At 34.6% G+C, this 9,902-nt stretch overlaps 1 long non-coding RNA gene across 1 annotated transcript; it reads left to right on the forward strand.

The window, feature by feature from the left end:
- Positions 1-4,872: 4,872 nt before the first annotated feature.
- On the forward strand, positions 4,873-6,700 carry LOC122066383. Its single transcript, XR_006136345.1, has 2 exons — positions 4,873-4,966; positions 6,494-6,700. It is a non-coding gene; the product is annotated as an uncharacterized LOC122066383 (long non-coding RNA).
- Positions 6,701-9,902: the final 3,202 nt, after the last annotated feature.

Below are 9,902 nucleotides of genomic sequence, written 5' to 3' on the forward strand. Positions count from 1 at the left end.
CATTGTTTCTGAAGCAGATGCCCCAACTTCTGAGCAATCGGAGCCCATTTTTGTATTGGATCAACTGGTTGGTTTGCAAGATCTGGGTGTATATGTTGTGTAGGAATATTTTCTGAATATTTCCTAAGATTGTCTCATAAACCGACTAGGAAATTGGTCAATACCAATCTCTTATATTTAGTATTGGATTCCAAATAGGAAACCCACTGCTAGCCTTCTTTCCCTATTTGGCATACTTTGACAGGAGGGAGACAAACTGTATAAATATGACTAGGTTTTCTTTTTATCCTAACGTTACTCTCATTATTGGAGCACCAAGAGAGCATTAAGGGGAACTAGTGAGAGAAACCTAGAGAATCCATTGTAATCGTGCTTGTTGTAGTGATTAAGATACGTGAAGGATATGTTTTTTACCAAAAGAGCATTAAGGGGAGCTGGTTACTTAATATGTTTTTTATCACATCATCAGACAGAAGATAGCTATGGAGTTAGGAAGCAACATCTTGGACTGGAGCACTCCGAAATCCTCCCCCACCCCGGAAAAGGGCTTATGTGGCCAATCAGGTAAAAATGCAAGATCTTGGAAGGATCACCATTACCACCCTTGGCCGAGATACAGATTCAATTGAGTTTTTTTAATTTTTTAAAATAGTGTGATTTAGGTTGCTTGCCACTGATGGCCATGCCGAATGTGGACAACAATCTGAATATTTTTTCTTCTTTGGTCCTTATCGGTATTTCATTCATTCTTTCTTGATATTTTTAGAAAAATAAAAAAATGACCATTACCACCCTTGTGCCTATCTCTTGGTCTGAGACTTCTTTATTTCCATCTTAAATGAAATTAATTAAATTGTCTCAAGTATCACTACAAGAAAATAGGGTATTTGGGACACTTTTTTAGGGACGGACGAAATTTATGTCCCCTAAATAAACCATTTGTGACGGATATAATTCCGTTGCTACTGTGATTGAATTTTACATCTATTACAATGGATTACTTTCCGTCCCTATATAAACCATTCGGGACGGATATAGTTCAGTCGCAATATATGGGACAGAAATGTTACTATCACAATATATGGGACAAAAATGTTATTGTCCCAATATTTGGGACGGAATTTTTATATCGCTATTATGAATAAATTTTACATCTATTACAACGGATTACTTTTCGTCCCTAAATAAACTATTCGGGACGGATATAGTTCTGTCGCACTATATGGGACAGAAATGTTACCGTCCCAATATTTGGAACGGAATTTTTCCATCGCTATTATGATTAAATTTTTATTGATTTTACATCTTTATTACGATGGATTTTTTCCGTCCTTAAATAAATCATTTGAGACAGAAATAGCTCCGTTGCTACATATCTATAAGTATAGAACATACTAAAATGTATTAGATTCGAAAGTATCGAATTCTCTATGATTAATTTGATACATATTTATCATTGGAGATAGAAAGTTTCCGTCACAAAATTGGAGACGGATGTCTAACTGTCCCTAAATTAAAGAAATTTTCTGCGCACTCAAATCTTTGAATCACACTAAATTTGAACGAACCGAAATCTATACGATTAATTTGATACATATTTATCATTGGAGACAAAAAATTTCCGTCACAAAATTGGAGGCGGATAACAAACTGTCCCTAAATTAGAGAATTTTTGCTTCCAAATCTGCGCGCTCAAATCTCCCAATTGTGTTAAATTCAAACAAACCGACAAGTCCAACTCTCTCCTCTCAAACCCGTGCCTCTCCTCTCATCCCACAACTCCCCTTATTCCACTGGAGCACTACTCTGCAACTCTTAAGAAACAACCCTGCTCTTCCCAAGAGCTCCTAAGCGATGATCTGCAACTCATGAAAACTTCCTCAATCGCTCGTTCGTACTGTGTTTCTCGGATGTAAACCGACGCTTGAAGCTTCATTGGAGATTTGGAAAATCAACTGTGATTTCCATCTTCTTGGACTCTAGTTTCTTCCATCTTCAAGTGCCTGAAGCATCTGATCTTCAAACACATTTGCTGCAAGAACGGTAAGCCCTTAACCCTTCTCTGATATTTGTCTAGGGTTTTTAATGGATACTCTTACCTGCATTTTATTTAGGGTTCTAATAAAGCTTTCAAATCTCTTCCTATTACATTCTCTCAGTGACGTATCATCACACGAGAAGAGTAGTAGTTAAACCCTAAGGTATTCCTAATTTGGGTTTCAGTCAAGAGACCTAAGACCCTTAAGTCTCCATTATTGACTTGGGTAATCGTTTCGTCTTCTTCCTTCTCTCATCTCTCGTCATCGGAGCCTCTACCAATCATCTTTGTGTTCTCTGTTGAATTCTGATCTGGAAGGTACGGTAGTTGAACTCATTCATCAATTTTTCATTGTTTTAATCTTTTGGTAGGTTCGATTTTTGTTTTTGAATCCATCTTCTGAATGAGAACCTTGATTTAGAAGAAGACTTCTCATCAGGCCATTGCATTTATCTCAGTTTTTAAGGGTTGAATTACCCTTCCAAAAGGTACACTTGAGCTATGTTTTGATGCTGATCAGCCTCCCTAATCCTTTGTGATTGAAGTTTTGTATTACTCCATGTGATACTCTATTTTGGGGTATTTTTTCAGATATGTTGACTCTGAAAGTCATTCTAATCGCCCAGTAGATCTATTTGATTTTTTGGGGAATTGTAACCCTTCTATAACAGCACACTCAATCTAGAGGAGCTAATCAGAGCTTCTACCTTGTGGCAACTTTTTTTTTTCAAATTACAGTAGGCTATACTCTGTTTTTTGGGCTGTTTTTCTTATATTGTTTACCTAATCTTGATCAAGTTCCAATGTGACTAATGAGAAGTAATGTCTGTCTTTCTGTACCAACAACATGGCTTCAATCACCAACACCGTTCTACCCATGGCTGCCTTTTTTTTATTCCATATTTTTGTTCTGGGTTTTTAGATTTTTAGGGTCTCTTGGATGGATGAATTTTTGTGGGTTTTGGGTGATTCAATTAAAAAATATCTTTCTATAAGTTAATGTGTGCAAAAAACGATCCAAGAAACAGGTTTATAATAGAAAAGAAACATGGAAAATCGTTTATGTTGTTTCTAGACACAGAAACAACAGGAACGTTATCAAACGGTGCCTTACTTTCTTCTTGTTCTTTTTTTACTTTTTTTTTTTCCAGATATTCTACCCTGTTCTACCATTAGCATTGGCGGAACTATGCAACCAAAGAGAGTTTGATATCTTTCAAATCTTCTTCTTTCGATCCCAAACTCTGGGTAATAGGATCTCAGCCACAACAAGGGGGTTTTCCTTCAAATCGATCAGTACCATTTCAATCGAAGGTAAAAATCAACTCCATACCTTTACTTTGCATATCATTTTAATTTGATTTACTATACACATGATGGTTTGATTCTAATCCAATAGAAGTTGGAACAAAAAAACCTTTTATTTCTTTCTTCCCACTTTGTTTCCAACCCTAATATCCCTAAAATTCACTTACATATTCTATGACTTCAATTTTACTTCTGCACTTAAATTCTATGGCTTCAATTTTTCTTCTACAAATATTTACCCCATATATGGGAAATGTGAAGTCAATGAATCCCACTCTTTTTGTGATAATCATGGAAATCAGCATTAACCGCCTGTAGCCATACTTTCTCCCATTTTGGCCGGCCCACTCTCGTCATCCAAATACTAAAATAGTAGAAGGCTCTTGTCCCTGATCGATCAATCTGCTCCCCCTTTTTTTAAAAATTATTATGGTGGACATTTTAAAGTACTGGTAGATTGATCCTTGCACTCCTCTGGATCTTTCTATTGCTAAATTTTATTGTTTTTGAAATGGGTAAAGAAGAAGAAGAGGAAATTGCAATAGGCTTTAAGTATATACAACATTAGAATTTGTTTTATTCTTTTACATGATTTTAAAATCAGATCAGAATATTTTCAATATTTTAGAGATATGTCGTTATCTCCAATTCAATTTTCATCTTGTCTGGTTGATTCCAAGTGATTTAAATCAGAACAGATGGAAACTAATCCAATTCCCAACTCAGGGTTTTAAAACTTTGTTCCTCAACCCCAAACCCCAATTCTTGTCAATATCCTCATTATTTTTGCTAGTTTTCCTTTCCTTTTCATGCCCAATATATAGTGAAAAGATTCAAGTAGTTATCCCCATTTTACAATAGTGACATGCAAGTGACTGCATGTTCAGGTATCAAGGTTCTGGTTCTCTTCTCTGATATTGGGGAATTTTTTTACAGTTGGGAGAAGTTCATTCTGGTTTGATGATGTGGTTTAATTGATTCTTTATTTTGATTTTCTATAATGGTTAAAAAGGTGTATGTGGAAGCAAATGCTCATTATCTATTGTTGTATGGAATGTTATGCTATGCTTTGTAGTTGTTATTCCTTGAGGCTTGGTTTCTGTCTTTATCTAGAGAATTAGGTTTTCAGACAGTCATCGAAGAATTGAAAGATCATCTTTTCTTGACTGGAAGCAAAGCATCAGAATCTTCAAATTATATGGGTAGATGATTAAGCTCTTCTCCATCTGAGGTGATTTCAGCCCATATGTTTTCTGGTTTTTTCTTTTTTTTTAGTGTGGTTTAATGGGGCCTTTTCATGGGAATCATTCAAAGGCTACCTCCCCTTCCTTTACTGTTGAATTAATTTCATTTCCTTATTTTTTTATTAGGTTATCACTACCATTCTCTTAGTAATTGTAGCAAGATATGATAGTCGAGTAGGATTTGAGAAACTAGTATACTAAAAAATTTATCTTAAATGGTATAAATGAATTAATTTCCTTTCCTCATGTATAGCTTTATGTTTCAGCAAAGAAGTATGTTAGGCGTATTTCAGCAGAGCTATATCAGGGTGTTCAAGTGGGAGTTATGATCCTCTTTCAGTGCTCTTATTTCTTTTCTTCTTTCCTGTGACACCAGGTTAGTATTGTCATTGTTCCTTACTTCTTTGACTTATTTAGTGAGATTCAATCAAACATATATGCTGATGTCAAGTAATTGTTTAAATTATTTCTTTCATTCTCGGTTACTATCATTTCCTCTTATCAATGAAAGTATGTTTTTTGGGTTCATCTTCTTCTTCTTCTTCCCATACTGTTGTAACCAAAACAGAGTTGGGTTCAACATCATATTTAATTAAATGTAGTATTTTTTGTGGATTTGAATGTTTTATGTTTCTCTTCCACTTGCATTGGGCTTATAGTTCGATCAATCTGTTTCTTCATGGGTAAGCTCTTTCTTTTGGTATGAATTCAGAAAATTAACTCGTTCGTGTTTATGTTTTGGATTTTCTTTTTCGGTTCTCATTTTTTGCTTTGAGTCTGACTTTTGAAAGAGATCATTATCTAATGAAAAATTAGCTGCAGTTCAAACTTTTTTTTATTAATTTGAATCCAACCTATGATCCAAGAGTATGTTGAATTTCTTAATTTTTTCAGTGAAAAGTAATTCACTTTATAATTTTCTAAAAAAGTTCCTTGTAACATGGATACACTTGTAGGAATCTGAATCTAGGATTTAGGACTTTCTCCACTTAATTTGTTTATGAATTGTTCTTCCAACAAAGAATTTGGGTAGAATAATGTCTAGATGACGGTTAGAATTTAATGGACTTGAATCTCTCTCAAATTTTTATTTTTTTTAGTGCCAATCATTCAATATATTATATTAATGTTTATCATACTTATTCTTCACAGGTTGAAGTTGCTACAGGATATTGTTGAATGTTAATGATAAAGATATTTGGGGGAAAAAATAGTTTTATCTATCATTTTGTTTGATGATGATGTAAATTTTAAATTTGTATTGATTTATCTCAAGTTATTAATTTTGGATGATGTGAATATTAAATGTCTACGTAGATCTACTAATGTGTAACAACAGGCTAATATATATATACGAAAAACAATTTTTTTTTTATTTACTTCTACACCTTTAGCGATGTATTTTTGCTATCCCTAAAGAACTACCTTTTTTAGGACAGAATCTTCCATCCCAATCACCACATGGGCCAAACAACACACTATTTACGACAGAAATTTCTCTCTTATTTTGTTTTTTGCAACGGAATATTCTCTCGTCTCTAAATCTGTCGCAATTGAACCCTTAGAGACGGAAAAAAATTTCTGTCTGGTAAATTATGCGATGGCCGTTGTAACGACAGTTGTGAGACGAAAATTTATACTATCCCTAATGGTTATTAGCGACAATATTTTGGTATTTGCAACAGAAAATTTCCGTCCCGAAAACCCCTTTTTCTTGTAGTATTCTCCATCACTGCCCACTTTGAATCGTCATGTTTTGATTTATGCAAGCGTTTCTAACCAACTTTTGACCAATTCAAGATAGGCTCATGGTATTTTGTTTCAAAATCACTTTATTTTGATTGAGCTAGGTTATATAATGACAGTAATTGTGTTGGAAGTTATGGCTAAAAGTATTTTTCAGGGGTTGAGGAAGGCAACTGAAATGGAATGGTGTATTAAGGAAATATGTACAGTTTCTCAGCTTTTGAAAAGGATGTTGGCAGAGCCGGTGACTGGGGCATGGCCGTGGTACTCCGCATCTTTTTTGGAGGTTTTAGGGATTATCACAACTTCTATTTCTGTAATGTTGAGTCTATTCAATTTTTGAAAAGGTTGGCTCTTAAGGCCATGCAGTTTTTGTTTTTTGGGTGCAAAATGCCCCTCAAGCCATCCAGTTGATCCATTTCATGGGAGATGTACTGGTCATTTCCTCCCCTCCCCCCTCATGTATCTAGGTGCAGGGGCCACTCGCCCACAGGAACCATTTTCCCTTAAAAACTTATGTAAATAGAACTTTATATAGATTCTCGACAACCAACCCCCTCCCACTTTGATCATGGAACAAAAACCTTATCTTCTCTATCCTCCCCACTGAAATTGCCACAATTCACAAATCCTCTCAGCACTCAACCCTTCAATGAATTCCTATTCTCCCATTTCACCAGAACAAGAATCCTGACCATCAAAGCTACAGCTGGTTTCATCATTAAGAATCTTAACCACCATACCTACCCAGATGAGACATTAATCTGGAATACGATATGGAAACTCAAGTCACATCCCTTGTTCAACCACTTTATCTAAAAAATCATTCCAGATTAAACTACTTTCTCAATATCAAGGATCTCTGTCACTTTTGTCACCAGGAAAAGGATAGTGAATGGCATGTCTTCCTTTCTTGCAAATTTATAATACACAATTGGGCTGGAGGTTCTCTCAGACTATGCACCGAACACCTGCAAGGCTCAAATATCGCAGATATAATCAAGAACTTCATCAAATATTCATCTATCATCTTTAGAAAAAGCCCAAATCCTAATCACTTTTTCAATCACTACTTATTTCACTTAATTCATGCAGAACAAAATTATTTTCAATAAGGCCAATCCTAATTCTCACCAGCCCCTATCTCAAATATCCAATTGGGCGCGAACTCGAACTAAAGGTCTGTTTGATTTTGTTTCTCCCATTTCTGTGTCTAGAAATAGCAAAAACAATTTTTGTCGTTTCTATGCTAAGAACCGATTTTTGGAATTGTAAAAAGGTGTTTGATTTTTCTGTTTCCCAAAACTTTTTCAACAATGTAGTTGAGTTCAAAACATGAGTGAAGGCACGACGTTGTAGGAATGCAACTCACGAGTGAAGGCATGATGTTGGAGTTGTAGGTATGCTTCATGGATAGCGAGAAATTTCAACAATGGGTTGGGGTCTGGGTAGGTCAAGTGAAGTATCGGGTTTTTCATAATTTTTGTCGCTCCCACTTGTTTCTAGAAACAGAAAAACAAGTCTAACTTGTTTTTCCATTCCTGTTTCCAAATACAAAAATAGACATAAATATCTATTTCTATTTCTAAAAACAAATGAAACAAAACAGAAAAATCAAACGGTTTTTGTGATGTTTTTCTGTTTCTAAGCACTGAAAAACAAAAAAACCGTTTCTAGAAACAAAATCAAACAGGCTGTAAATGTCATCCCAACACCCCCTACCACATCGATCAACAACAACATGATTGAGCCTTATCCCAACTAAATTAGGTAAAATAATAATAATAATAATAATAATAATAAAATAAAATAAAACTCCAAGAATGTTGAAGTTGAACTTGCCTCACCTAAAAAGGGATTGTAAATGTCATCACCAATAATATTAGGATGATCTCACTAACATTAAACTCCAATAGTCCTTCAGAATAGAAAGTTAGGTTCAGAAATCTCACTCATGGAGGTTGACAGCAGATTTGAAAACCTGAAAGTAATAAATCTATCTAGTTGTAAATTTATATATTATGCACCAGAGAAGATAGATTAGGTTACTTAATCTGGAAAATGTAATGATTTCAGATTAAATAAAATGTAATAATGATCATAGATAGGATTAGGTTGCCACTATATCATGCTTAGACAAAGATTGGATCAAAACCAGAGACTTAAGAAGATGAAATAAAGAAGGTGCATGAAGGTATTTTTTATCGGACGGGTCTATGTTAGAAGTTATGGAAGTAGATAAGGGTTATACATAGAATTGGACAGAATCTAAAAAATGTGAATATGATGTGTTAGATGAGCATATTTTGCTTGTGGTGGTAGGTTTTATGCTGGTGTAATGAACCGCTATTCATAGATACCTCTGGCTTGAGTTGTGGGTTACTTTTCTAGTTTCCAATGTGGAGTTGCGTATTACATATCTAGTTTTTAATGCGGAGTTGTGCATTTGAGTTGTTACTTTCATGCTCAACAGGGTTGTTAAGAATTTGTTATCTCATTCCTCCTTTCATAAAAGTAAGTTAGGTGATAGATTGTCTTGGTGGTGGACGTAATGCATGTGGGAGGCTTTGGCTTGACTGATCTATAAGGTACGTCAAGTAGACAATTGATGTCCTATTATAGTCTATGTTATAAGCCTATGGATGATTTGTAGTGGTGCTTCAGGTTCATAGATAACACTTATTATAATTAGCCATAACCCAACAATCTTTTTGTATGGCTCATCATGCTCCTCCTTGCTTGGAATCTCCATGTAGCCGACCCCATGTAGTTGGGATAAAGTTTTGAATGTTGTTGTTGTTATAATATACCAGAGGCTTTGCTGCCCAACTTCTATTAAAGAAGTCACAAGACATAAGGAGATGTTGATCGGATTCCAGTCTTTTCTACAAAAAATCACAACTAGAGTCATTGTTCGAAAAACTGAGAGTTTTTCTTTTTTTTTCTTGGCTTTAAGCCTTCCAATAAAAACTTTTCAAAGAAAAATTTTGAACTTGGGTTGAATATGAGCCAAGGATTTAGTTCTTGGGTATTGAATCAGTATCAGTCTGCCAATATCAATACAATATTGATCTCAAATTAGTCTAGATTGGTCAATTTTATCCTTATTTTTTATTAAAAAAAATGGATTTTTCTTACAATTCTACTATTGTTTCAATACTGATATCAATATTGGTCTCAACTGATATTAATACGATACCGCTAACCCAATACTGATACTTAAAACCATGATATGAATTATGCGCTTTCAAATTAAATTCCACACCTTTCCTATCATTTCTCATAGCATCGGCATATTGGAATAACAGGGCAAAAATTTTGAAAGAGAAAGATCCAGATTTTGTCGAAGGACAATTCTAAAAATCTCAATGAGCATTATGGCTTATTGGAATTTTTAGAGGAGAGACAGAGATTGGAGACTTGGGATTTAAATCACAGAATTAGTATGGTACTGCTCTTAGTAAATATTGATATGGATCAACTGTGTCTAGCTAGATCAGACAATTTTGTCTTTAAATTTAGATTAAAATTGAGTACCAGACAAATTTACCCTCAATAGATACTAG

The sequence above is a fragment of the Macadamia integrifolia genome, unplaced genomic scaffold (assembly GCF_013358625.1).
Source record: "Macadamia integrifolia cultivar HAES 741 unplaced genomic scaffold, SCU_Mint_v3 scaffold2367, whole genome shotgun sequence".
In the NCBI taxonomy this organism is placed as follows: Eukaryota; Viridiplantae; Streptophyta; class Magnoliopsida; order Proteales; family Proteaceae; genus Macadamia; species Macadamia integrifolia.